The 7,413-nt window shown below is 39.7% G+C and overlaps 1 non-coding gene across 1 annotated transcript; it reads right to left on the bottom strand.

Annotated features, from left to right (window-relative positions):
• Positions 1-1,535: 1,535 nt before the first annotated feature.
• Positions 1,536-1,642, bottom strand: LOC141593431 (small nucleolar RNA R71). The gene has a single exon (XR_012521514.1). It is a non-coding gene; the product is annotated as a small nucleolar RNA R71 (small nucleolar RNA).
• Positions 1,643-7,413: the final 5,771 nt, after the last annotated feature.

Raw genomic sequence — 7,413 nt, 5'->3', positions numbered from 1 at the left:
TTCTCTTAATCCCTTTTTAATTATTGTTAATTACTTTCATTTATTCATCATGTTTCATTTTGTTGGTATTATTGACAACCTTGCTAGCATGATCAACATGATAATGAGTGAGTAGTCTCTTAGCTAGGGTTAAATGGGTGATTAGGGGAAACCAACATGGGGAATGATTCATGCTTAAATTAATATGCTTTCATGTTTTATTTGCTTGCTTGTTTTGATCTCAACTCATGCACATGTTATATTTGATGAAATGCTAAGCCTATGAATCCTTGCATTTACTACCATCTTCTATCTTTTCAATGAGACTTGTAAGACATAACCCAACTCGAGTCTCATTAGACCATGCATGTTGTTGAGTAGGGAAGATTAAGTAAACTTGTAGGTGTTGTACAATCTAATCGATTCGGCTCCGGGACCCAAACTTTCCTAGGATTGTAAGATATAACCCAACTCAATCCATCACAACAATAATGGCTTGCTTATAATTTAAGAACATGTTTGTATGATCAATTCCCATGATTCCCCTATGATCCTATGACACCCTAGTGCTTTTAAATCAATTGTTTACACCCCTTTATTTCATCTTGCTTGTTTATTTTCATTGCTATTTTAGTTTAGTGACCTTCTACATCAACCCAATTTGTGACACCCCTTGGACACTACTAGTTGCAATAGAAATCTCATTTCAATACCCGTCCCTTGGGATCCGACCTTTACTTGCCTCTTTACTAATTGTAGAGTTGTTTGTGAAGCTATAAATTGTGTTTTGATTCGGACGTGACCCAACGACCACACCTTTAATTGTGAACACGAAACGGACCGATCAAAAATGGCGCCGTTGCCGGGGACGGTGTTTACTTGATTTAGATTTCTTTTATTGTTATTAGTTGTGTCTTTCTTCGACTTGGGGAAGTGAAACTCCTCAAGGTTTGTTCTAATTGTTTTCGAGTTGTTTGATATTTTGCATGTCTAGAAGGTCACAAGGTGATTTGTTGCCTTTTGACCGTGAAATTGAAAGAACCTTGACGAACAATAGGAGATTTTCTAGGAGGAATTTGAGAGGTATTAGTGAGATTGTTCAACCCAGTAGTGAGTTCGTTAACCCTTTCGCAATAGAAGGAGAGGAGAACCCATTACACAATACCCCACAAAATCAACCTACAATGCCTAAATTCTCGTCACACTCCGTACCCACCGAGGAGAATCTACCAAATGGTACTCCTACACCACAACATCTAACCGGAAATTTTATTGCCAAATCCGCCTTCATCCAATTAGTTGAAAGGAGCCAATTTGGGGGGATGCCTAGTGAAGACCCTCATTCTCATATGGAAATCTTTTCCGACAATTGCGATGCAATCTCTCAAACCGGTGTGACTCAAGACCAAATTAGATGGGTCTTATTTCCTTTTTCTCTAATCGGCACCGCGAAACAATGGTTGAAGGGCCTTGACAAGGCCACCCTCGGAATAGATTCTTGGAAGAAATTGGCTCTAGCTTTCTACAAAAAATTCTACCCACCGGAAAAGACTAACATGCTAAGAGCTCAAATTACGGGTTTTAAACAAAGGGATGAAGAATCTTTGTATGAAGCTTGGGAGCGGTTTAAGGGAATTTGTCGCTCATGTCCTCACCATGGACTTAGCGAATGGTTCTTGGTACAACAATTTTGGAACGGTTTATATTAAGATTCTAGGAACATTCTCAATATGGGATCAAATGGAATGTTCACCGAAGTTGATGACAATCAAACATGGAACAAGATTGAGGAAATGGCGGTCCATAACTCACAATATAGTAGACCTCGCAAGGCTACTAGAGGAGGAAAGCATGAAGTGGACTCCGTTACTCAATTGGGTGCTCAACTTAGTGCTCACATTGACACAATCAACTTGAAGTTTGAACAAGCTATGGCTAGACTTGAAGAAAACTCAAAATCATCAAAGCATCATGTTAATGCCATGAAGGCATCTTCATCAATCCCAAGTGGGATATGTGAGAATTGTGGAACTTTGGGACATGACCAAGGTGAATGTAGGGGAACAAATGAACAAGTGAATGCTTTCCAAGCATACAAGAGTGGTACCCCTTATTCCAATTATTACAATGAAAACACCAAATTCCATCCAAATCTCTCATACAAAAGCCAAAATGTTCAAAACCCTCAAACAACATACACTCCACCACCCATGAGAAACCAAAATCAAAGACCCTTTTTCAATCAAAACCAAGGTTACCAAAATCAAAACCCATACAATCACCAAAATGACCAAGGTTTTGATGTCCAAAAAGCGGTTCTCCAAATGCAAAAGAATCAACAAGAATTTTTCACTCAAATGCAAAAAGATAGTCAAGCAAAGGAAACCACCATCAACAACATTCTAGCTCACACCAAGATGTTGGAAACACAATTGACTCAACTAGCATCTTCAAGCTCACAAAGACAAAAGGGGCAATTACCACCTCAAAGTAATCCCCCTAGACATGAAACGGTTAATGCCATTCACTTGAGAAGTGGTACAAGGTATGAAGCACCGAAGAAGCAAGTTGAGGATGAAGTTGTGGAAGCTAGTGATAAAGAAGAAATTGTGCAAAACTTCAAAGATGGTGAATCATCAAAAGAAGAAAGTTCAGAGAAAAATGAAGACAAGGTCAAGGAGAAGGAGCCCATTGTGATTAGACTTCCTTTTCCAAGTCGTCAAGCCAAGCCCAAATTTGATGACCAACTTGGGAAGTTCATGGAAATTGTGAAGAATTTGGAAGTCTCAATTCCATTCACGGAATTAATCAATCACGTGCCGGCCTATGCGAAATACATGAAAGATATCCTCACAAAGAAGAAGTCGATCCGAAAACTTGAGACTATCGCCTTCACTAAGGTGAGTAGTGCAATACTTCAAGGGAGTTCACCTCCAAAATTAAAGGATCCGGGAAGCTTCTCAATACCGTGTACCATTGGCGACACGACGATCAACAAAGCCTTATGTGATCTAGGGGCTAGTGTGAGTGTCATGCCGTACTCGGTGAGTAAAAGGTTGGGGATGGGAGAGCTTAAATGCACCAACATCACACTCCAAATGGCCGATAGATCGACGGAAACACCATTAGGGATATGGGAAGATGTCCCCGCGCGAATTGAGAAGTTTTTCATCCCGGTGGACTTTGTCATTGTTTATATGGAGGAAGATTCCAACATTCCAATCATTCTAGGAAGACCTTTCCTACACACCGCGGGTGCGGTGATTGATGTGAAACATGGTGAGCTCACTCTAGAAGTGGGAGACGAAAGCATAACTTTTAATCTTGACAAGACTATGAGAGCTCCTCGTTTGCATGAACCATGTTTCATGATTGATCATTATAGCCGAAAGGATGAGAGGAAGAAATCGGAACTCCAATGGAAGAAGAAAATTGAAGATGCTCCATTCAAAGAGCAAGTGAAGGAGAGCTTGCAAAGCTCATCAAAATCAATCAAGGAAGAAGAGAATGGCCTCATTGGCCATGACAAGAATTTGGGAGAGTTGTCTCCATCAAATCAAGAGATTTTCAATGATCAACTTAACGAAGTTTGTGGTCTTTGGGACAACGAATTTGAAGGGATTTTTAATCCCTACATTGGTAATGCCATCGATCAAGACCGACAACAAGGGCCAAGGTCTATTGAAGACCTCTACCATGATAATGAACAAGCTTTTGATTACTTTTTCAAGGTGTTGAGCAACATCAACAACACCTTGGACATGCCCCCTTGACATCTCATCAAGAATGAGAGTTTGGTGGAGTCCTTCCTAAACCACCATTTGTAAATATTTCTAACTCCCTAACTTACATTTCAATTCTTGCATTACATTTTTGTCACCTTTGGATTTTTATTTACTTTGATCAAGATAATTGTCATATGTAAGAGAGAAGTGAGGGAGGGACTAATAATTTTAATTGATGTGTAGTGCTCTATATTAGTGTGGGGATGGCAATTGCCTAGGCTATCCATGCCTTAGTAGTGCCCCCACAATGAAGAACACAAGATTTGAAGAAGAATGGAAGAATGACAAGGGATATGCATTGTGCACGGATGGAACTGAATCCGGGTACAAGGGGTCGAATCCGAACGGATTCAAGAGAATCCGCCCGTCTTCAGTAATCCGAGCGTACTGAGTTGAAGACGCACGTCTTTATAAGCTGAGATTTTGGAAGATTTTTGCCTGTAAGATATTCCGGGCGTCTTGCACTATAATCCGCCCGTCTCTGATAATCCCTCCCACCTTCATTTATTCATTCATTCATAAACACTACTCACAACATCAAAACCCTCACCCTCTCCATCACAAAATCAAATTTCCTCAACTACATTCACCAAAATCAAATTAAATCATCCTTCTAACAACAAATCAATCACTCCTTTTTCAATAAAAATCAAAACCAAGCACAAAATCTTCAACCTTTGAGTCGATTTTTGAATTCATAAAGGCAAAGCCTTTCACCTTTAAATCATTTTGGGTATACTACAAATTGAATATTTTTCATTCTTTTCTTGGTTAATTCATCAATGGCAAGGACTAAGGGAGCAACAAAGGCAACAAAGGCACCAAAGGCTAAGGCACTTTCACAAAGGCAAAAGACTCTTCAAGTAAAGAAAGCATTGGCTATGGTGGTAGCAACACCAAACTTGGAAGTGCAACAACAACAACAATCTTCTATGGGAGCAACAACACCTTCTACTCCGGAAATCGATCAACTTTTGCATTATCCGGAGGTAACTTTTATTTCCGAAACCTATAGAAATACTTTTGCCAAGTTTGCTAGGAAATCATTTCAATCCACCAAATTTATATGTGAAGATACCTTAGAAAAATTGGGTGTTCTTGAGCAAACTAGAGCCTTTTTCAAAGCAATGGGGTTGGAGAAATTGTTTGAATCAAAAGAATTGACATACCCCTCCCTTACCTTGGAATTTTTGAGTTCTTTGAAAGTCACCAAAGTTGAGAGTAGGGAGAATCTCGAGCTTCGTCTAGCTAATGTTAGTAGACGCATTTCCTTTAGAGAATTGGGTGAAATTTTGGGTCTTAGTGATAAGCCGAGTTATTTTAAGAATTATGGAAAGTATGACCCCGACCCTCTTTGGGAGGCAATTTCCGGGAGGAAATTTGAGGACTTTCATGCGAGTCGTGCTCTTTTGATCCACCATCCGGGCATAGGAGTATGGCACAAGGTCATAGGAAACACCATTATTGCAAGGAAAGATACCAACCATTTCACCAAACTTGATTTTATTCTTCTTGAATCGGCTTTGAACATTGGAAGAGTACACACCAAGCCTTTCAACTCTTTGAGGCTCTTGGTAGATAGATGGCTTAACATTGATTGTGGGAAGAAGGGCACTACCATTATTGTCAATGGCGGCCTAGTCACTATCCTAGCTAAGTACTTTGATCCTAATTTCAACAAGGATAACAAGTACAAAGCAAAGGAGGGTGGTCATCTTGTTGATATGCATACTATGATACACAAGTACAAGTGGGTTGCCCATAATCCTCTTGACACCGAGTATGGATGGCTCACTAGTGAAGCTAGATCGTTCACTTTGCCTTCAACGATTTGCCGTCTAAGCGTCCACCGGACCAATTATCTACTTCCCCTTTCAAAAGAGGCCGAGTATATTATTCAACAACAAAAGGGTGATCTTGAAACTCCCTCCTCTTCCATTGTCATACCACCTTACCCTTTTGAGTATCAAGAGTTCAAACCGGAAGGAGTTGAAGCTAGAAATGATTATTTGACTCTTCTCATGCAAGGAATGCACAAGCAAGCCTTCGAGGATCGGAAAAATGCTTACTTGGCTCAATATCCACCCCTCCTACACTTAGCTAGGCAAGGACTACTTGATCCATCATGTCCTTTGCCTAGTTGGGCGGATAGAGAAGTCCTATTTCCGGGTGCATCTAGTGTCGTTTCGGGTGACAATGAGGTTGTTGGTAATGATGAAGAAGTTGATGATAACATTGATGAGGAAGCAAGTGGAGAAGGAGAAAAGGATGATGAAATGGATGATGAGCAAAGTGAAGAAGAAAATGAAGAGGGATGTGGCAATGTGACCACTTCTAATGAGGAAAGTGATGATGGTGATGATATGATGGAAGATTAGCAAGCCTTGGAGACTCTTACCCTCTCATGGTTTGTCTATTTCTCTCTTTGTTTTAATTATTGTTCTTGATCATTGTTGGAGTAGTCCTAGCACTTTATAGGACTCACACCTCGGTACCATTGAGGTGTTCTCATTTTATTGTTCCCACTTTCAAAATCCAAAATGATAAATTAGTTTCATGCATTGCATAGTGTGTGCATGAACTACACCCATCCTTGGACATTAGCAATAGTGTCTAACTCGGTTTGGGGAAGTTAATGCATACACAACGGGAGGTAATCTAAATTATCCTCTCCGTCATAACAAAAACCATGCATCATGTAGTGTAGCTTAGCGTAGATTGCATTTCGTGTAGAAATCATGCATCATCTTTGCATAATTTCCATCATTTTGGCCATTGAGGACAATGCCCATATTAGTGTGGGGATGGGAATTCTAACATTTAACTCTTATTCAAAAATCAAAAAAAATTTGAAAATTGAAAACCCAAAAACATGTTTATTTCCTTTTGTAGTCTTGTATATATTGTCTTGTATATATTGTGTTTGTTCTATCCTTGGTCACATTGATTGACTACGCCACATCTGAGACATGAGGATAATGAAGACCGCATGGTATGATCTTTCCGATCTCCTTTTTCCTCTTTATGTTAATGACTATGTGGCTTTATTTTGCTTGATGCGGTATAACAATGTGAACTTAGGACTTGCATTTAGTTTATATGTCATATTAGTTGATAGAATCACTTGCATTAGGATGTTTATATTAGTTGCATCATTGCATGTAGTTGCATGTTAGAAATGTTTTGAAAAGTGCCTAATTAGGAACTTTGACAAGAGCAACTAAGCCATTACAAATACTTGTTCAACTTAAGACTTTGCCTACTAGAATGGTTGTAAAACACCCTAGATAGTGTCATACTAGTATCTTTTGACCCATGACCCAAGGCCTAGTCAAGGGTTTGCATGTGAGTCACCTATCCAGCCCCGTGATGCGATGTGGACTTGGTTAACTTGTCTAGGTGACCTTGATTGACCTTGTGGTAAGGCAACCCAAAAATATTTTATCAATAAGCTTGAAGTGCTCATTTCAAAGAACTTTGTCATGTGGAAGTAATTAATGCCAAGGAAACCTCAAATATTATGAATTGTTGAATGTTGAGAAATTTAATTGTTTTGATGGAGGCGTACCACTTCGATGTGCTTTGGTGCGGGATCCATTGAATTGGGCCCCCATACGGTTGTGAATTCGGCCGCCCAGAGACAGAGTGA

The sequence above is a fragment of the Silene latifolia genome, chromosome 7, assembly GCF_048544455.1.
Source record: "Silene latifolia isolate original U9 population chromosome 7, ASM4854445v1, whole genome shotgun sequence".
NCBI lineage: Eukaryota > Viridiplantae > Streptophyta > Magnoliopsida > Caryophyllales > Caryophyllaceae > Silene > Silene latifolia.
Note: the sequence above shows the minus strand (reverse complement) of the source record. Positions and strands in the feature narration are given on the sequence as shown.